The sequence below is a fragment of the Pseudophryne corroboree genome, chromosome 4, assembly GCF_028390025.1.
Source record: "Pseudophryne corroboree isolate aPseCor3 chromosome 4, aPseCor3.hap2, whole genome shotgun sequence".
NCBI lineage: Eukaryota > Metazoa > Chordata > Amphibia > Anura > Myobatrachidae > Pseudophryne > Pseudophryne corroboree.
The window spans coordinates 583995604-584017587 of NC_086447.1; the positions used below are offsets into that span (position 1 = coordinate 583995604).

Consider the following 21984-nt stretch of genomic DNA (forward strand, 5'->3'; position numbering starts at 1 on the left):
ACAGCAAGCATCAGTGGGGCTGTTGTGGCGTCCAAGGTCACAGCAAGTACCGCAGATGGGCGGAACACACAGCATGAGCAAGTGTCAGTGAGTACAGCTTCTGAGGGCACTGCAGGTGACACAGCAAGCATTGGTGGGGCTATTGTGGTATCCGCAGACAACTCAAGTGACAGTAGTGCTGCTATGCCTTCCAAGAACAGTGGTGGTATAGGTATAAAGTGTAAACACAAGTCCATATCTATCGGTGCAGGCAAAAGTTGAGATATTACGAAAACTCGACCGCTGTGTTTCAGTGAAGAAGCTGTGTGATACATAAGGTCTCGGTTCCTCAACAGTGTATGACATAAAAAACACAGGGAATGAATATTACAGTTCTTTGCAGAAAGTCAATCTAAGAAGCAAATGAGCATTAGGAAAACTATGAAAGCTGGTAAAAGTACTGAGCTTGATCGAGTGTTCTTGGAATGGTTTCGACAACGTCGGAGTGATGGTGTAGACTTGTCAGGCATCATGGTACAGGAACAAGCTAAGTTGTATCATAAAGCACTAAAACTTGACTATGAGTGTGATTACAGTGAAGGATGCGGCCGCATAGGTTTAAGACACGTCATGGAATTTTGATGCGTAAAGTGTGTGGTGAAAAACGGTCTGCAGACCATGAAGCAGCTGATGACTATGTGGATGAGTTTGCAAAACTTGTGGCTGACAAAAACCTCACCCCCCAGCAAGTTTATAATGCTCATGAAACTGCACTGTATTGGCGATGTACCCCTAGGAAAACGTTATCAATGGAGGATGAAGAAGCCCCCACAGTGTTTAAACAATCTAAGGACAGATTTACTGTCCTAGGTTGCTCCAATGCTGCCGGAACTCGCCGATGTAAGCAGCTAGTGATCGGAAAAAGTAATTGCCCTAGGGCTTTAAAAGGTGTTAAAGTGTATCCTGTCATTTATCGTGCAAATAAAAATGGATGGATTACCACCGAGTTAATGCTAGAGTGGTTTGAAAAGTATTTTGTGGCAGAAGCCAGAGCACACTGCACATCTGTAGGCCTACCAGAGGACTGCAAAATCCTTCTTATTCTGGACAACTGTTCAGCTCACCCTAGAGCTGAACTGCTGCACAAGAATAACGTGTTTACAGCATATTTACCACCAAACTGTACATCTCTTATCCAACCACAAGATCAAGGAATATTGCGCTCTATGAAGGCCAAGTATCGTACACTTTTCATGAAACGCATGCTAGATGTGGTGAATTCAGGCAAGCCTATTGAGTCGTTTATCAAAGACTTTAACATGAGAGATGTACTTTGGGTTGTTGCTAGTGCCTGGGAGAATGTCCATTCGTTAACACTAAAGAATGGGTGGCATAAATTGTGGCCTGCCATGGTGTTTGAAAATGCACCTAATGAAGATCCTGGTATTGCCTTCACAGGATTTCGCGTAGGATATGATAAAGAATGTGTTCTTGAGTTACTTGAATATGCCAAAACATGTACTGGAACTGCTGCCAACAACCTATCAAGTAGTCTGAACAAAGAAAATCTGGCAGAGTGGATGGAGGATGACGTTGAAACTCCTGTTGTGCGTCACTGTACTGACTCTGAAATTATATACAGTATATGGTTTTGAATCCTGCAAAAATCACTGAAAGTGACGATGGTGACAGTGAAGAAGAAAATGTTATTGAAATCCCCACTGGTATTGACAAGCTGATTGAGATGACAAGTAAGCTAATCAAAGGACTAGAACAACGTAACTTTGTGACAGAACAAAAGCTAATGCATTTTCACTTGATGAAAGAAAAACTGTACAGGGAAAGATCAAAACTTATGAAACAACCTCGCCTTGATGTCATGTTTAAGAAGCTATGCAAGAATGTGCCTAAGAGCAGTACCTGTTCTCTAGCATCTCCAATTCCTCCAAGTTCTAGAACAGGTCCCTGTTCCCCAGACATCCCAGATGCAACTGTCCCACCTGAAATACTTCTTCAAGACCAAGCTGATGATTAGGTTGTAGTAGGAGTTGGGCTGTGGGAGGTTTAGAGTTGGGCTGTGGAAGGTATAGGTTAGGTTGTAATAGGAGTTGGGCTGTGGAAGGTTTACATTTGGGCTGTGGAAGGTTTAGAGTTGGGCTGTGGAAGGTTTAGAGTCGGGCTGTGGAAGGTTTAGGGTAGGTTGTAATAGGAACCAAACCTACAAGAAAGAAAGGCGCCTCCTTGAGCCTATGTTGAAATGCTGCTTGCCGCTCTCAGAGGAATAGGGTATTAGCAATCCCTAAACAAATGGAAAACAGAAAACTAAACAAGAGAGCGCAGGCAGACTTCACTAAAATTTCACAATTTTAATAATAAAATGTACACAATGATCACATAATAAAGTATACATATACAAATTGATATATCCTGAAAGTATATATATCCTGAAAGTTGGCAGCTGATGTTTAGCGCTGAAAGTCTGGATATTATCCATAGATCAGTCCCATACTTGAAGATAATTTCGTCAGTGCACATTTAAAACCAACAGTGCACTTGTTATACATTTATTGACTCTAACCTGACGAAATTATCTTCAAGTATGGGACTGATCTATGGATAATATCCAGACTTTCAGCGCTAAACATCAGCTGCCAACTTTCAGGATATATCAATTTTAATATCACCACTATATCAGTCTATCAGTGCACCGATCTGTGTGGAATTGTATGAAGTTTAGTGCGGACCTTTTATTGGCTACATTTTAGTATCAATAGGTATATGTATACTTTATTATGTGATCATTGTGTACATTTTATTATTAAAATTGTGAAATTTTAGTGAAGTCTGCCTGCGCTCTCTTGTTTAGTTTTCGGTTGTAATAGGAGTTGGGCTCTGGAAGGTTTAGAGTTGGGCTGTGGAAGGTTTAGAGTTGGGCTGTGGAAGGTTTAGAGTTGGGCTGTGGAAGGTTTACAGTTGGTCTGTGGAAGGTTTAGAGTTGGTCTGTGGAATGTTTAGAGTTGGGCTGTGGAAGGTACAGAGTTGGGCTGTGGAAGGTATAGGGTAGGTTGTAATAGGAGTTGGTCTGGTGAAGGTTTAGAGTTGGGCTGTGGAAGGTATAGGGTAGGTTGTAATAGGAGTTGGTCTGTGGAAGGTTTAGAGTTGGGATGTGGAAGGTTTAGAGTTGGGCTATGGAAGGTATAGGGTAGGTTGTAATAGGAGTTCATCTGTGGAAGGTTTAGAGTTGGGCTGTGGAAGGTATAGAATTGGGCTGTGGAAGGTATAGGGTAGGTTGTAATAGGAGTTGGTCTGTGGAAGGTTTAGAGTTCGGCTGTAGAAGGTATAGGGTTGGGCTGTGGAGGTATAGGGTAGGTTGTAGTGGGAGTTGGGCTGTGGGAGGGTTAGAGTTAATGTCATGTTGCAGGAGGTTTATAGTACTTTACTTGTAGTGACTGTTTCACTTACTGTTAATGTTTGTTCAAAACGTACCTGATACCTGTTTTGCTTATAAACAGTTTTGCATACAATACTGTGTTTATTCATTACTTAATATTATACTGTAGCATATATTTTACTATTTATTGCTTTAGAAATGTTCTGAAGGTGCAAAATTAGTAAAAAAAAGTTTCCATCGTTAATCCGGCAAAATCGATAATCCGGCGCGGCACTGGAACCGAGGATGCCGAAAAATTGGTGGTGTACCTGTAGTTTCTTAACAATGAAAAGGTTCATATTTACTGAAGGCCTAATTCAGACCTGATTGCTCGCTAGGGTTTTTTTGCACTGCTGCGAGCAGATAGTCGCCGCCCATAGGGGAGTGTATTTTTGCTTTGCAAGTGTGCGATCGCATGTGCAGCCAGGCGATACAAAATATATTTGTGCAGTTTCTGAGTTGCCCAGAACTTACTCAGCCCTTGCGATCACTTCAGCCTGTCCTGTCCCGGAATTGACATCAGACACCCGCCCTGCAAACGCTTGGACACGCCTGCGTTATTCCAACCACTTCCTGAAAACGGTCAGTTGACACCCACAAATGCCTTCTTCCTGTCAATCTCCTTGCGATCGGCTGTGCAAATGGATTCTTCGTTAAACCCATCGCACAGCAATGATCCGCTTTGTACCCGTGCAACGCGCCTGCACATTGTGGTGCATACGCATGTGCAGTTCTGACCTGATCGCAGCACAGTAAAAAAACCAAGCGTGCGATCAGGTCTGAATGACCCCCTGAGTGCGTATTACACAAACCACTTTTGTTTGTGTTGCCACGTAACCTATCCTTTTTGCGCCATATAGTGTGAGACTGGCGGACTTAGAAACTGCGCCATGGTCATTGATTCCCAGACCTTCATATTTTTTTCTGAATTTTGTATATTATACACATCATAGCCACATACAAATTTACTTATAGAGGTCAATTCAATTAGCCACATGGAGGGGCCAAGTTGACATTGTTACAGTATCTTGCCACTATTATTTATATATTACCAGTTATTTATATAGCGCACACATATTCCGCAGCGCTGTACAGAGAATATTTGCCCATTCACATCAGTCCCTGCCCCAGTGGAGCTTACAATCTATATTCCCTATCACGTGTACACACAGACACATTGACGATAGGGTTAATTTTTGTTGGGAGCCAATTAACCTACCAGTATATATTTTTGGGATTGTGGGAGGAAACCGGAGTACGCAGAGGAAACCTACGCAAACACGGGGAGAATATACAAACTCCGCACAGTTAGGGCCATGGTGGGAATTGAACCCATGACCCCAGGTCTGTGAGGCAGTAATGCTAACCATTACACCATCAGTACTGCCCCTAGATGTCACTGCAACTCGTTCCCTTTGTGTTCCGTTCTCTGTGTGGCCAAGAACAAAAATCTGCAAGTCCGGAGTAAGCGTAAATGCAGCATATAGATGTACTTACTTGTGCTGTGCAGTGACTTGTGGCTAATTGAACTGACATCCTAGGTATTTAGGATTAGTATTTTAGCTGCCGGAGAATTGGTAGAAAGTCTCAGATTAAGTATGTTACGTAGTGCGAGGCCTGTTGCGGGTCACTTGCATCAGACTTCGTTGTTTACATTCTTGCCCAGATTAGTGAGCACACAAGTCGCACACAGAAGTTACATGAAATGCCAGTGTGTGTATTCAGGGTACCCGTGCATTGCACTTTTGTCGCATTATTGATGTGAATAAGATGCATGTTTTGTGAAAATGTCTCTGATGAGGCTATTTGGTGAGATTTAAGGATCAGTGTATGTGGACAAATCTGTAAATGAGCTTCACTGCTAAAGTACAACTTGCAAGTGTAAAAATACATTCCTTTCAGAGTATAAGAAGAGGCCTTATTCTCCAATACGTCAGAGGAAGTAGAAAAATCTGGAGAGAGAATGGCTGTGGAACCACCTGATGCTCCTCAGATATTCCGTGCCACAGAGCCCCTATTATAGGAGCATGTATTTTCTAATCATTTTAGTACAGGTTGAGTCTCTGATTACCGAAATGCTTGGGAGCAGAAGTATTTTGCATTTTGGATTTTTCTGTATTTTGGAATATCTGCATACCATAATGATATCTCTTGGGGTTGGGACTCAAGTCTAAACACAAAATGCATTGGTTTCATATATAACTTAGCACATAGGGGGTAATTCCAAGTTGATCGCAGCAGGAACTTTGTTAGCAGTTGGGCAAAACCATGTGCACTGCAGGGGAGGCAGATATAACATGTGCAGAGAGAGATAGATTTGGGTGTGGTGAGTTCAATCTGCAATATAAATTGCAGTGTAAAAATAAAGCAGCCAGTATTTACCCTGTACAGAAACAAAATAACCCACCCAAATCTAACTCTCTCTGCAAATGTTATATCTGCCCCCCCTGCAGTGCACATGGGGGGTAATTCCAAGTTGATCGCAGCAGGAAATTTTTTTAGCAGTTGGGCAAAACCATGTGCACTGCAGGGGGGGCAGATATAACATGTGCAGAGAGAGACAGATTTGAGTGTGGTGAGTTCAATCTGCAATCTAAATTGCAGTATAAAAATAAAGCAGCCAGTATTTACCCTGCACAGAAACTAAATAACCCACCCAAATCTAACTCTTTCTGCACATGTTATATCTGCCTCACCTGCAGTGCACATGGTTTTGCCCAACTGCTAAAAAATTTCCTGCTGCGATCAACTTGGAATTACCCCCATAGGCTGAAGACAATTTTATACAATATTTGTAATAATGTTGTGCATGAAAGTTGATTGCGTATGTTGAACCATCAGAAAGCAAAGGTGTCACTATATCAGTTGCGAATGAAAAAATGGATTTTCAGATATTGGAGACTCAACCTCTTTATCACCTAATACCTATGTAACATATTCAACAAGTGCGGTTTCACATGTAAAAATGTCCTAGGGTGCATATTTGAGCCCTGATAAATATAAATTATTTTTTAACATATCACAAACATAAGAAATTGGTCAATTTATTACTGTTTTCTTGCATAGACACGGGTTCCAATTAAAGCCCATGCCTGTAGACTAAACAGTAAAGTGATTGTTTAGGGCAATCCCTTTATCTCCAGGTTCAGAACTGGCAGAGCTTCTATGTATGAGCAAGTTATCATTATGGGAGAGGGTCCATTTGATAAATTTGACAATTTCACAATTGTATGTGGACTACTTTTGCAAATGAAAATATAGGGATAGTGGATCTAATTCAAGTTGGATCGCAGTGTGCGATCCAACCGGAATTTTTTAGAAAAAGATGCGGGCGCATGTGCAGAGCCGGTCCTGCGCATGCGCCTGCATTTTCTGCTGGGGGTCCATAGAAAATCCATTGCCTCTGCCTGTCAATCAGGGGGGAGGGGGCAGGTAACGCTCCATTTCCAGGGAGGAGATGGAGCATTGCGGGGGCGGTGCAGTGCGAATGGGGGGCGGAGGCGGACGAATAGGGTAATTGATCATGGCGGCTGCGTGACGTCACACACAGCTGCCACGATCAGGAAGATGGCGACGGGTCTCCAGCGGGCGCAGCCAAGCTGTGCCGCAGGAGGCTTCCTTAGTTTCTGCTAACAAGCAGAAATTGCGATCACATCGCAATTTCTGCTTGTTCAGTATGGGAGGCTCCGGTCAGCATTTCTGGGCGGCCTTGCTCAGCGATGGGCGGCCCCTCGCATGCGATCCAAAGGATAGCAAATTCTGCTAATTAGCAGAATTTGCTATCCTTACTGAATTAGGCCCAGTATGCATGATAGTTTACTACTTTATTCTTATATAGACTACTTTTGCGAGTGAAAATATAGGTATAGTATGCGTGCTAGTTTACTTCTTTATCTGCTAGTGTAGCACACTCCTTACAACTATTATTTATGGTATCATCTAGACCAGCGGTTCTCAAGCTGTGTGCCTAGGCACCCTGGGGTGCCTCAAGGTACTTTCAGGGGTACCCTGAGTTGGTAAAAAAGTTTTGGCCTAGAGGTGCCATGAAAACCATTCTGGTACTCTAGGGCACCGTCGCTCAATGAAGTTTGGGAACCAGTGATCTAGACAATTTGTTGGTAAAGTAAAGTGCTTTACTATCAAAACACAACGCACCAGATTATAACAATTTAAGGGAACAAGAACCAGTGGGTCTCCGTACCAAATCTACCATGAAACTCTGGGGGTAATTCAGACCTGAACGCTAGGCTGTGCTTTCTCACAGCCTGCAATCAGGTCCAAACTGCTCATGTGCATGCACCGCAATGCACAGGCGCGACGGACCGCAGCAGCGGGGATCGATGCATAGCGATGGGATGGTGCAAAAAACAGCAACTGCACGGGCGATCGCAAGGTGACTGACAGGAAGAGGGCATTTGTGGTTGGCAACTGACCGTTTTTAGGGAGTGGCTGGAAAAACTCAGGCGTGTTCAAGCGTTGTAACGGAGGGTTTCTGACGTCAATTCCGGTCCCGGACAGGCTGAAGTGATCACAGTGGCTAAGTAAGTCCTAAGCTGCGCAGTGATTGCACAAAATCAGTTTGTGCTGCTCTGCTACACATGTGTTCGCACAGCTAAAATACACTCCCCCAGTGGGCGGCAACTATCTGATCACAGGGCTGCAAAAATCGCTGCCCAGGAATCAGGCCTGAATTAGGCCCTCTATCTTAAAGGAGATATGGTCACCACTCTTTCATTGCACTTTTCTAGCAGTTGAGCCAAAATCTTCAGCTCCTCCACCAGCTTTGTAGAGACCCAGTGCAATGTCCCCCTGTTTCTGGCAAGATCACAAAGTGGACAAGCCCATTCTGCAATCCAAGCAATCTGTGCTATCCACCAATAAGTCCCAAGTCAGTACTGTCTATATAAGAGGCAATGTCGATGGGACAATGCCACCTTTTGCTCCCCACTTAGTTCTAATGGTGGTGTGGATTCAGCAATAGCAAGTCCTACATACTCTATGACATAGGTCGTAACCTGAACTCGTCCTCAAGTAATACAAGGTACTATGCAGTGAACCACACTGTTCTCTTTAGCCAGACAGGAAGATGAGCACAAATCTCAAGGGAGATTAAACAACTTTAACCCCTAGACCAGTGGTACCCAAACTGGTTGCTGTGGCTCCCTGGGGTGCCTCGGGGCACTTGCAAGAGTACACTGGGTTGGTGATCCAGGACCAATTCAAATTATTTATGGTCAATGTGATAGGCAAAACCAGTGCATAAAATCATACAATCTGTGAACAAACAGAAGTAAATACTATCCCTCACCACATAGATGAACCTAAAGATGACACATAAACAAAATTTACTTAATTCAATATATGTTTTCTGAATTTCTCAATAAGAAACTTTTGGCTTAGGGGTGCTGGGAAAAAAACTTCTGATACTTAGAGCGCCGTGATTCCCAAAAGTTTGAGAACCACTGTCCTAGACCATTTTGACCAATCCCTATGTAACCCTATTGATGTTTTTGTTATTCAGAACAGAATAGGACACACTATATTCAGGATGCGGTTGCATTGCCGGCAATCGGAATCCAAATCACTGGCAATGCCGACAGCCGGAATCCCGGCTTACAGGTGCTATTACCACTTGTGGGTGTCCACGACACCAATAGAGTGGGAATAAAACCTGTGGTGCAAGGGGCTTCGTTGCACCCCCCTCCTGCCGACACTCTGGGATCCCGGGCCTGTGTCTGACTATGCTAAAAAAATGAATCTGTTTAATCACGTAAATTGCTTCATTCTGTTCTTCAGATCTGTCTTGTGTATTCCCCGAGAACGGTTACTGCACACTCACTGACAGAAGGTGAAGGCTCAGTTGTAATACCAGTTGTAATACCTCTAGAATATAAACGGACCTTTTTCCAGAGGCGCACAGTCTAACAGCCAAGCGCTGCTCATTAGTAGGGATGGCTAGTAAAATACTCCAGGATGAATGTTCTAGTCCTAGTCACAGCATTTCAGCCGGTGATACCATAGGAAATGTAGTTCATCCCCAATAGTGGAAATATTACAAATTAATATTGCACATTCTTTTTTCTAGATGTGTCATTTATATAATAATTATGGGTGTAAGAAAAATGCTATATGTAGAATGTCCATTTTTTGTGTTTGTCCCATATTTCTTCACCTTCTCCCAAACCCTCTCAGTCTTGGTCCATGTGATTGTCTCCTCATTATACAATGGCTACTGTGTCCTAGTGAGAGGAGTGGGTGTAATATTATTAGGAGCTCCTCACATCTAATAATGATAAACCTACTCCTGCCACTAGGACACAGCCAGCAGCTGGTGGATAAATGTTGAACGAAGACAAAGGGTATAAATCCATGTGCGCGTATATCCTGTATCCTCAACAACCAATCCTCTTACAGATAGATATACAGGAATACAATTTATATAGTAACCTGTATAGATAACTGACATAGGCATACAAATAAAGCATAATAGCCCCTTCAGGGATAGGGGCAGGTTATTAATTACAGTATGGATCCACTCATGTGAGTGAGCAGATAGCAGAGCAGTCAGCCTGACCACAGGTTATGTGAGGGTCACATGCATGGGACACAGGATGAAGAGGACGCTGTCCGTGGGAGCTTACAGCAGCAGCTGATGCTGTTTAATTGACTGGTCGCATCCTGTGTGACCAGGTCAGATAAAGCACTTCCTGCTGTGGTTGCATCTGATGCGCCCATGCCAGGCAAGTGGTTAATTAGAGGTATCTGAGGTAATGCCATAAACAGTGTTTTGTCCTTAATTGAGGTTATCCCTGATATATACTAAAGAGTAAAAAACAACGTAACAACAGTGGAAGTTGGGTTCATACAAAGCCTTACATAGCCAAAGATAAATAGGGGAACCCCCGCAGTAAAAATCTACACATATAATAAAACTGTAAGGGTTGTGTCTGTACATAGGATATTTTTGGAATTATACTACTATTTATTTATTATTTATTAGCAGTTTCTTATATTGCGCAGCATATTCCGTTGCGCTTTACAATTAGAACAACAATTATAGAACAAAACTGGGCACAGACAGACAGACAGAGGTAGGAAGGCCCTGCTCGCAAGCTTACAATCTATAGGGAAATAGGTATTGATACACAAGGATAGATGCTACCTGTTACATAATGGTTCCCCAGGTTGCTAGGTTCTTAATGGGTTGTATATGATATGATCACCCAGCAATGTTGGAAGACAAAATGTGAGTTTATGTGGACTGTACAGAGGGGATGTAACTTGATAGGGAAGCTGTTAAGGTTATGTGTGTGGGTCTGAAATTTGGTAGTCTTGTCTGAAGAGATGAGTTTTCAGAGAACGTTTAAAGGTTTGGAGACTAGAGAGTCTTATTGTGCGTGGGAGTGCATTCCACAGAGTGGGTGAAGCCCGGGTAAAGTCCTGTAATTTTGAGTGGGAACAGGTAATACATGTGGATGAGAGACGCAGATTTTGTGCAGAGCGGAGAGGTCTGGTAGGGAGATATTTTGAGATGAGTGAGGAGATGTATGATGGTGCAGTTTGGTTAATAGCCTAGTATGTAAGTAAAAGTATTTTATATTTGACACGGTAGAAAAACCGGTAACCAATGGAGGGACTGACTGAGCGGATCAGCAGATGAAGAACATCTGGCGAGGAAGATTAGCCTCGCAGCTGCATTTAAAATGGATTGAAGTGGTGATAGCCTATGTTTGGGAAGACCAGTAAGTACTAGGGACTGTTTCTGGACTATTGAGATGGAAAAAACCCCCACTACTGTACAGTATGAATTGGATTGCGTTTTCACTACTGTATAGCTTAGTGACCTAGAAAGAAACTGAGGTGTGTACTGTATGATCTCGATGTGACATGAGGGAGAGGAGCAATAAAGGAAAAATCAGAGACTTTACATTTGGCGCGTGGAGTGTGCAGGCTCCTCCAAACTGACTATACAGTATGTGTGGAAGTTTTGAACTTGCTTAGTGCAGCTGGACTTCCAGCATACAGCCCTGCACTGAAAGTTGATGTTCCGTTCATGCTTCTGCGGAACTTGACTCTGCCTAAGTTATGCAACAGAACCCGACGTAAAGTGACTGCTCTGCAGAGGAACCTAATTGAGTCAGAGATTCTAATGGGATGTGGTGCAGACAAGACTGTGTTTATACCACATATACCCCTTATCCCCAGCAACTTTTATTTTCAATCCAAGCCTACAGTTTCCTGTAAGCATTTGATTCGCTATGATGATCAACAAGTCGCAGGGGAAAACACTCAGGCCTGCAGGCGTAGATCTTTGGATCAGCTGCTACCCCAATGGGCAGCTTTACATTGGCTTGCTCATGTGTTAGTAGTCCCAAGAATCTTTTTGTGTTAGTCCCTGAAGGAAAACTGCAGACATTGTTTACAATGAAATTTTGTGATCAATGTGTACAATGTAAAATATTCACCACAATATTAAATTACACTACTGTCCTTGTAAAATTATTTCCGCTGAGCAATAACAGACATTCATGCGTCCGAAGTCGCTGGCAAATGCTGGTAATTATATTCTGATGTGAGTGTAATAGTTTTAAACAATAAGTGAAATCACACTTCCCTAAGGTCAGTCATGCAAAAGACAACAGGGGCCTCAAACCAGAAATAACCAGTCTTGGCCGGTCTGGTGGGCTGTGTGAGGTCATGCTGTGATGTCATAATGGCAACTGTCTATATCAAAGCTGTGCTATTGCTGTCTCTTGCCATTACCTCCAGAGGCTTGGCACAGGACAGCTAACCGACAGAAGAAGATACTTGCATAAGGTTAGTGACTGGACTAAGTTAAAGGCAGCTTAGTTCAAAGCTTCGGCAGAATTTTAGCATGACTACTAATATATGACTTATGACCTCGGGGACAGCATAGTATTGGATAAAAACAAAATCTCACACCTGCTGGGACAGTGCCGTTACTTAACAACCACAAGCGGCTGCAACTGGGTCGTTGGAGATATTTGAAGAGCGCTGTCTAGATGGGCCTATAATGTACCAAATTAATCCTTTTTGTGCACCTATGACATCTCCTTGGAGTTGTTTGGTGAGCCTGTAATGTTGCAAATTAAATCCCGTATGCTCTCTCTGTCTGCCTAATTCCCAGTATGCCAGTATTGCAGGCTGTTCCATTTTACCTAACGTGCAGAGGTGTAAGAGAATTAGGGCCCTCATTCCGAGTTGTTCGCTCGTTCTTTTTCATCGCATCGCAGTGAAAATCCGCTTAGTACGCATGCGCAAAGTTCGCACTGCGACTGCGCCAAGTAACTTTACTATGAAGAAAGTATTTTTACTCACGGCTTTTTCTTCGCTCCGGCGATCGTAATGTGATTGACAGGAAATGGGTGTTACTGGGCGGAAACACGGCGTTTCAGGGGCGTGTGGCTGAAAACGCTACCGTTTCCGGAAAAAACGCAGGAGTGGCCGGAGAAACGGTGGGAGTGCCTGGGCGAACGCTGGGTGTGTTTGTGACGTCAACCAGGAACGACAAGCACTGAACTGATCGCACAGGCAGAGTAAGTCTGGAGCTACTCTGAAACTGCTAAGTAGTTAGTAATCGCAATATTGCGAATACATCGGTCGCAATTTTAAGAAGCTAAGATTCACTCCCAGTAGGCGGCGGCTTAGCGTGTGTAACTCTGCTAAATTCGCCTTGCGACCGATCAACTCGGAATGAGGGCCCATATTTTGCTTTAGTCGTTATGTTTGTTTTTATCCAACACTATATATAGCTTGCAGTAGTAACCCCTATATGCATCGGAAATAAGTGCTAAAGTGATTATGACTGGTTCTTAAATAGAGCCCTAAATACTGACAGAATGCTAGGGCTTTGCTTCTTTTCCCTCCCTCTTCCCCTCTTTCCCTATTTTGTCTCTCTCTCTCTCTCAGCCCCTTCCCCACCCGACCTCACCTTGTCTCCCGGTTTTGTTTTCTCTCTCTCTTACCATCGACATGTAGGTGCAGTTTTCACCATCCAAGGCTTCCGCCATCTTATTCCTCTTTTAGGACAAGTTTGTTAGAATTCTGGACAAATCTTGGTCCGGAATTCCTTATTTTTTCATGCAGAATAAATAATAGTACTAAGAATAATTTCAAATATTAGAAGAAGAAAAAGACAGAAGGGATGACTAGGTAAGCAAAGTTAGTGGGTTGATTATCTGGGCAAACTCTGCATAGTCTCTTAATGCCTAGAGGGACAAGCAGTCCTTCAGCCATGGTTCCCCAGAGGTTTCCTCCTCAAGGGGTTTTTTCCTCTCCTCAGTGTTGAAGGATGACTCTTCGTGAGTCATGAGGCTTAAACCATCTTGTTCCTCTTATAGGACAAGTATTTAAGAATTCTGGACCAATCTTGGTCTGGAATTCCCTATTTTTAAATGCAGAGATGTATAATAATAATAATAATAATAATAATAATAATAATTATTATTATTATTATTATTTATTGAAAATATAAGAAAAAGAACATGAAGCTGAAGACAGAAGGGATGACTGGGTTAGTGGGTGGGTTGATTGTCTGGGCAAACTCTGCATAGTCTCTTAATGCCTAGAGTAGGGATTTTCAACCTTTTTTTACTCGCGGCACACTGAACAATATTTTTAAATTGCCAAGGCACACCATTAGTTCCCCACAGAAAAAAACAAAACACACACATTGGCCCTCACAGTAAAAAAAAAAAAAAATCCACACATACATTGGCCTACACAGAAAATACAATCACATTGCTCCCCACATAAATCCTATTGCTCCACACATAAATCAATCACATTTCTCCCCACATAAATCCTATTGCCCCCCACATGAATTATTCACATTGTGCCCCCCATAAATCCATAAATTCTTATTCTCCCCACATAAATCCTATTGAAATCCTATTGTTCCCCACAGGAGAAATAAAATAACAAATATTCTTAATTATTATCAGCTGTCCTCCTCCCTGTCCCTCAGTGGCGGGGGTTGTTCATAGTGGAGTTCTGCGAATACTGAGCAGCGGGCGGTCGGGCAGGTGTGGATGTGGGTTGGCAAGGAAAGCTGTGTATGCAGACGGGAACTGGAAGATATGTATGCAGGCAGGTGGGCTGGCTGGGTGGTGAGACGCGGCGGCCATGACCTTTGAAATCACACCGTTTTCAAGGCATAGGTCACGGAGCACGACTGATCCTCTAAGAAGAGCCTGGACCAACAGTTCACTCTGAAGGTGCAGGAAGCTGCTCTGGCTCCGCGGCACACATTGCAACTGGTCACGGCACACTAGTGTGCCATGGCACACTGGTTGAAAAAGCCTGGCCTAGAGGGACAGACAGTCCTTCAGCCATAGGACCCCAGAGGTTTCCTCCACAAGGGTTTTTTTCCTCTCCTTAGTGTTGAAGGATGACTCTTTGTGAGTAATGAGGCTTCCGCCATCTTGTTTCTCTTATAGGACAAGTTTTAAGAAATGTGGACCGATCTTGGTCCGGAATTCTCTATTTTTTAATGCAGATGAAATAATAATAATATTTTTTTTTAAATAAGACAAAATAGAAGACATAAATGATGACTGGGTTATTCAAAGTTAGTGAGTGGGTGGTCTAGGGAAACTCTGCAGAGTCTCTTAATGCCTAGAGGGACGGGCAATCCTTCAGCCATGGGTCCCCATAGGTTTCCTCCACAAGGGGGTTTTTCCTCTCCTCAGTGCTGAATGATGACTAACTCTTAATGAGTCATGAGGCCTCTGCCATCTTGTTCCTCTTATAGGACAAGTTTTTAAGAATTCTGGACCACTCTTGGTCCGTAACTCCCTATTTTTAATACATAGTAAATAATAATAATCTAAAAAAACTAAGACAAAAAATACAGAAGGGATGACTGGGTTATGCAGAGTTAGTGGGTTGGTAGTCTGGGATAACTCTGCAGAGTCTCATAATGCCTAGAGGGACGGGTAATCCTTTGGCCATGGGTCCCCATGCAGAGTAAATAATAATAATTTAAAAAAAGAAGACAGAAGGGATGACAGGGTTATGCAAAGTTAGTGGGTGGGTGGTCTGGGAAAACTCTGCAGAGTCTCTTAATGCCTAGAGGGATGGGTAATCCTTCGGCAATGGGTCCCCAGAGGTTTCCTCCCCGAGGGGGTGTTTACTCTCCTCTGTGCTGAATGATGACTAACTCTTCATGAGTCATGAGGCTTCCGCCATCTTGTTTCTCTTATAGGACAAGTTTTTAACAATTCTGGACCAATCTTGTTCCGGAATTCCCTATTTCTGCTGCGTGGTACACTGGGCTCCACATGGAATTACATCGAGGTGTAGAGTAGGATCTTGATCCGAGTCACCAACAGGCTCAAAGCTTTTGACTGTTCCCAAGATGCACAGCGCCGCCTCCTCTATAACCCTGCCTCCATGCCAGTGAGCTCAGTTTGTAAGTTGGTGCCTTGCAGTATGCAGACACTTAACAGGAGGCTGCCCTAAGTAGCCTTTTCAGAGCTTCGTTTTACAGACTGAAAACAGAAAAATGTAAAGAAGACTTCCAGGGCTGCTGCAGGCACAGTCTAATAGACTTTCCTGCGTGCAGCTCCATCACCCCCAGCGGCGCTGTATACTCCTGCGCCGCGGTTGCCGGGTCACTACAGCGGAGGTGCCGGCTTCTTCCATCCTAACGTGAGTCACACACACGCCGCCGTCTCCCGGATCGCGGGGCCGCAGACAAAGGGGAGGTAAGGGGCTTCTGTGCCGTACTTTACCGCGATACAGCACGGCCGTAGGAGGTGGGCCGTGTGCGCGCTGGCGTGGACACGGATTTCTGGGCTGATGTTCCACTAGCCACCAGGGTTTATATTATGGGCACGGGTCAAGGGGGATGTTGTACCAACTTCCCCCCGCTTTATCTTTACTGCCCGCACACCCGGGGGGGATGCCAGCAGGGGGAGCAGGTCGGACCTGAGGCCCTCCCCCCAGCCCCAGGGCGCCATTTCAGCAATGTTCCCGCCCTGGAGCTACTTCCCTCTCCCTCATTCCCGATCATCAGCCATTATAAACAGAGCCTTGCTGTTTCCTGGGATTGCTGGGGCAAATCATCCTCTTTGGAACCGCCTGACTGCCAGTGCTGTGCTTCCTACAGGACACTTGAGTATTCTACCTGTCACTGGGACTGTGTTAGTTAAGAAAGAGTGCATACTTTCAGGGTTGTGTGGTACAAACGCCCTGTGATATACATCCAGTGCTTACTGTGTGTGTTATATCTATAGTTTTCACATATAGCCATACTGAGTATTACATTGTATTGCTAGTCCAGTGCAGTTTATGGTACATCATTTCTGCATGGTACGCTTGTGACTATATACATGTGTGTGCATGTAGCTGCTGCGTGGTTGCATTATTGCAGGGTAATTCACTCAGTGGGCTATTCCTATATTGCTATACCTGAGGGGGCCAAGTGTTTCAGGTTTTTCTCTGCAAATAATATAGGATTGTTTCACAAGATATTCTAATGGGGTATTTTTACTTGTGGTTTATAGTCACCATATATTCTATATCTATTGAACTCCCGGTCTGTGCCTTCTTTGGCTCATTCTCTTAGAGTTTTCGTTGGGTTTAGTGCTGCTAGATTTTGTACCGGGTTGCCCATTACTGTGCACATAGTTATGTCTGCTACATGTGGCAACGACGTTGGGGTCTCTCCCACACTGCGTGGTTGTGAGGCTGCGGACGTACTGGAGGATAATTTAGCAGCTGAGAGTTCAGGTTCAGGGGGTTCCTTACCCCCCAGTGGGTCAGTAGCGCTTGGGGCATCACAAGACCCACCTTGGGCTACATTCTCCACATTATTAAACACGCTTGTGACAGCTTATGGTCCCCGCTGTGAACCCGCCATGGGCGGATCAGCTTTCCATTCAGTTACAGCATTTGAACCGATCCATGTCTAAATCTAAGGGTCACTCTCGCCCACATAAGACTAAGTCGTCTTCTATAAGGGCGATTACCTCCTCCCAACCCACGGTTTTGACCGACACGTCTTCTGAGGAGGACGGTGCATATACTGACCCCGCTGACACTGACGCTGATGTTTCAGATGGGGAAGGGAAGTCATCTGTGGATGTCTCGGATTTGATTGAGGCGATACAGCTCATTCTTCAAGCGTCTGACGATTCTGAGCCTGAAACTGTCTTTAAGAAACCGGATAGGTTTAAGCGTAAGAAGGTGGTTAAACAAGTTTTACCCTATTCTAAACACTTGATTGACACACGTCAGGAATCCTGGGAAAATCCAGGAACTAAATTTACACCGAATAAGAGACTGTTGGCTCGCTATCCTCTCTCTGCGGAGGTGTGTAAAAATTGGGAAACTCTTCGCCTGTAGATTCTCATGTGGTGCATATGGTTGTTTCCTCTGCTCTGCCAGTAACTACCGTCATTTCTCTGAAGGAACCGACGGATCGTCGCGTGGAGGGCTGTTTAAAAGCAATTTATACCCTTTCAGGGGCTGTGCAAATTCCAACTATTGCAGCGACTTGGGCTGCTGAAGCTGTTGAGGTGTGGGCTCAGGAGCTCGAGGCGGAACTGCCCTCCGATGCATCTGAGCATGCTCGACAATGTCTCTCATATATTGCCATGGCTTCTCTGTACCATAAGGAGGCGGTCTCCGATGCCGGGGTGCTCGCGGCCAAGGCTGCTACTGCATCCGTTTTGGCCAGACGTATCCTTTGGTTGAGATCCTGGTCGGTGGATTTGGTTTCCAAGAAAACCCTGGAGGTGCTTCCTTTCAAGGGAGATATTCTCTTTGGAGAAGACCTCAATAAGATTGTGGCTGATCTGGCTACGGCTAAAACAGCTTGCCTACCTAGTACGGCTCCTTCAACACAGAAGGCTAAAAGTACTTTCTCTCTGCCCTTTCGTACTGCAGGTAAAGCAAAAGGTCAGGCATACCAAAAGCAAACTCGTGCTTCCAGACCTGCCAAGCGCAGACCGAAGCGTGCCTGGGCCGCCCGTCAGCCAGCTTCCAAAACTGACAAGCCTGCCGCATGACGGGGCGAGCCTCCCTCTGGGGGATCCCAGGGTGGGGGGCCAACTTCTAGGTTTTACCCAGGAATGGTTAAAGACCACTTCGGGTACCTGGGTGAGAGAAGTCGTTGCTTGAAGTTACGCCATACCCTTCAAGAATCGTCCCCCTCATCGATTTTGCCCGACAGATGTGCCTCTGTATCCGGCAAAAGCAAACACGTTGCACTCTGTGGTACATTCCCTCCTGTCCACAGGAGTGGTGGTACAGGTGCCTCTGACTCAGAGGGGCAAGGGGTTCTATTCACCACTGTTTCTAGTCCCGAAATCGAACGGTCCTCGCGGCCCATTCTCAATCTGAAGTCCTTGAACAAGCACGTGCGGATCTCCAAGTTCCGTATGGAAACACTGCACTCTATTGTTCTGGCCATGGAGCCTGGGGACTATATGGTCTCCCTGGACATACAAGATATCTACCTACATATTCCTATTGCGGTATCTCAGCGGTACCTGCGGTTTGCGGTGTGCAACCTTCATTTCCAATTTCGGGCGTTACCCTTTGGTTTGCAAACGGCTCTGCGAGTTTTCAGCAAAGTAATGGCAGTCATGACGGCTACACTCCGCCGTCAAGGGGTCAGGATACTACCATACCTAGACGATTTGTTGATCCTGGCGAGTCCAGAAATTTTCCTGTGTCATCTCGATCTGACGGTCCAGTGCATGGCAAGGTCCAATGCTTCCTATCCCGTCCGCAAGTGTCGATTCATCCGGCGATGCAAGTGTTAGGTCTCATGGTGTCGGCTTTCGACATGGTGGAGTATGCTCAATTCCATTCTCGCCCTCTACAGAAGTTGATTCTGTTCAAGTGGGATGGCCTGCCTCACCGGATCAGATCTCACATGATCTCCCTATCTCCGGAGGTCCGCCTGTCACTGAGCTGGTGGCTGCAGGACCAGCAATTGAGCAGGGGTCGTCCCTTCTGGATATCCAACTGGGTCCTGCTGACAACGGATGCAAGTCCTGAGAGGTTGGGGCGCGGTGTTGGAGCAACACTCTCTTCAGGGTCGGTGGACCAAGGAGGAGTCACTACTCCCGATAAACATTCTGGAAATGCGGGCAGTATTCAATGTGTTGACAATGGCCCAGCATCTAATACAGAACAGACCTGTTCAAGTACAATCGGACAACGCCACCATGGTGGCGTATATCAATCATCAGGGCGGCACTCGAAGCCGCATGGCGATGAAGGAAGTATCAAGGATTCTTCAGTGGGCAGAATGCCATCTGCTGGCCATATCAGCAGTGTTCATTCTGGGCGTCCTGAACTGGGAGGCGGACTATCTCAGTCGTTAGGACTTGCACGCCGGAGAATGGAGCCTACATCCAGAGGTGTTTCAACTTCTCGTGGACAAGTGGGGCCTTCCAGATGTTGACCTGATGGCGTCTCGACACAATCACAAGGTTCCAGTCTTCGGAGCAAGGACAAGGGATCCTCAAGCAGCGTTCGTGGATGCTCTGTCAATCCCGTGGAACTTTCGGCTGCCGTATGTGATCCCTCCGGTGTCACTCCTGCCCAGAGTAATATGGAAGTTCAAGCAAGAAGGAGGAAACCTACTTCTAGTCGCTCCAGCGTGGCCCAGACGGCACTAGTTCTCCGATCTACATGGCCTCTTGTTGGATCGTGCCCTTCTACTTCCACAACAAGCAGACCTCCTCGTTCAGGGCCCGTGTGTTTACCAGGATTTGGCCCGGCTGGCTTTGACGGCATGGCTCTTGAGGCTTCCGTCCTGAGGGCCGAGGGTTTTTCTGAGGCGGTCGTTCAAACTATGTTGAAGGCCCGTAAGCCGGCTTCTGCTCGGATATACCATAGGGTCTGGAATGCTTACTTTACTTGGTGTGCGTCTCACAATCATGACATTTTCAAGTTTAGTATGGCCAAACTTTTGGCCTTTCTACAACAAGGCCTGGACTTAGGCCTTCGTCTGGCCTCCCTCAAGGTTCACATCTCTGCCTTGTCGGTTTGGTTTCAGAGAAAGATTGCTACCCTACCTGATGTCCATACATTTACTCAGGATGTGTTGAGGATTCAGCCTCCTTATGTGCCACCAGTGGCCCCTTGGGATCTGTCGGTGGTTTTGGAGTCCTTACAAGAGTCTCCATTTGGTTTTCCCTTAAGGTGCTGTTCTTGCTGGCTATTGCTTCGGCTAGAAGGGTCTCGGACTTGGGTGCCTTATCCTATAAGTCTCCATATTTGATTTTTCACTGTGACCGGGCGGTGCTTCAAAAATGCCCAGGTTATTTACCCAAGGTGGTGTCTTCCTTCCACCTTAACCAGGAGATGGTGGTTCCGGCTTTTAATTCTCCTGAGTTGTCTGCCAAAGAACGGTCTTTGGATGTGGTACGGGCTCTCCGTATCTATGTAATGAGAACTGTCTCCATTAGGAAATCCGATTCTCTTTTTGTACTGTTTGGTCCTCACAAACGTGGCTGGCCTGCTCAGAAGCAGACTCTGGCCAGATGGATTAGAATGATGATTGTGTATGCTTATGTACAAGCTGGTCGTCCGGTTCCTGCTACCATCAAAGCCCATTCTACTGGGTCGGTTGGACCTTCTTGGGAGGCCCACCGTGGTGCGACCCTTGAACAATTCTGCAAGGTGGTTACGTGGTCCTCAGGGAACACGTTTATAAGGTTCTATGCCTTCGATACCACCGCTTCCCAGGATGCTTCCTTTGGACGCCGGGTTCTTGTGCCCGCCACAGTGCGTCCCCTCCCGTGAGGAACTGCTTTAGGACATCCCCAATGTAATTCCTTGTGAAGCCCAGTGTACCCCACAGCAGAAAACGAGATTTATGGTAAGAACTTACCGTTGTTAAATCTCTTTCTGCGAGGTACACTGGGCTCCACAAGGCGCCCACCCTGACGCACTTAGCTTTTTTGGGTTGGTATTGGCATAGCCGCTGACACCCTCTCCTGCGGTGAGTGTGCAGTGTAATTGGCTACGATCGGTTGTCGTCTCTGGTACCTGCTACTGCATTGGGATGGTTAACGAAACTGAGCTCACTGGCATGGAGGCGGGGTTATAGAGGACACGGCGCTGTGCATCTTGGGAACAGTCAAAAGCTTTGAGCCTGTTGGTGCCTCGGATCAAGATCCTACTCTACACCCCGATGTAATTCCTTGTGGAGCCCAGTGCACCTCGCAGAAAGAGATTTAACAACGGTAAGTTCTTACCATAAATCTCATTTTTTTAATGCAGAGTAAACAATACTAATAATAATTTAAAAAAATAAAACAAAAAAGACAGAAGGGATGATTGGGTTATACAAAGTTAGAGGGTGGGCAGGTGGGTGGGTGGTCCGGGAAAACTCTGCAGAGTCTCTTAATGCCTATAGGGATGTGTAATCCTACAGCCATGGGTCCCCAGAGGTTTCCTCCCCGAGAGGGTGTTTCCTCTCCTCAGTGCTGAATGATGACTAACTCTTAATGAGTCCTGAGGCTTCTGCCATTTTGTTCCTCTTATAGGACAATTTTTTAAGAATTCTGGACCAATCTTGGTCTGGAATT

At 45.3% G+C, this 21984-nt stretch overlaps 1 protein-coding gene across 1 annotated transcript in view; it reads left to right on the forward strand.

The window, feature by feature from the left end:
* SLC22A3 (solute carrier family 22 member 3) overlaps positions 1-21984 on the forward strand; it is a 429357-nt gene that overhangs the window by 285526 nt on the left and 121847 nt on the right. The gene's annotated exons all lie outside the window — the stretch shown is intronic.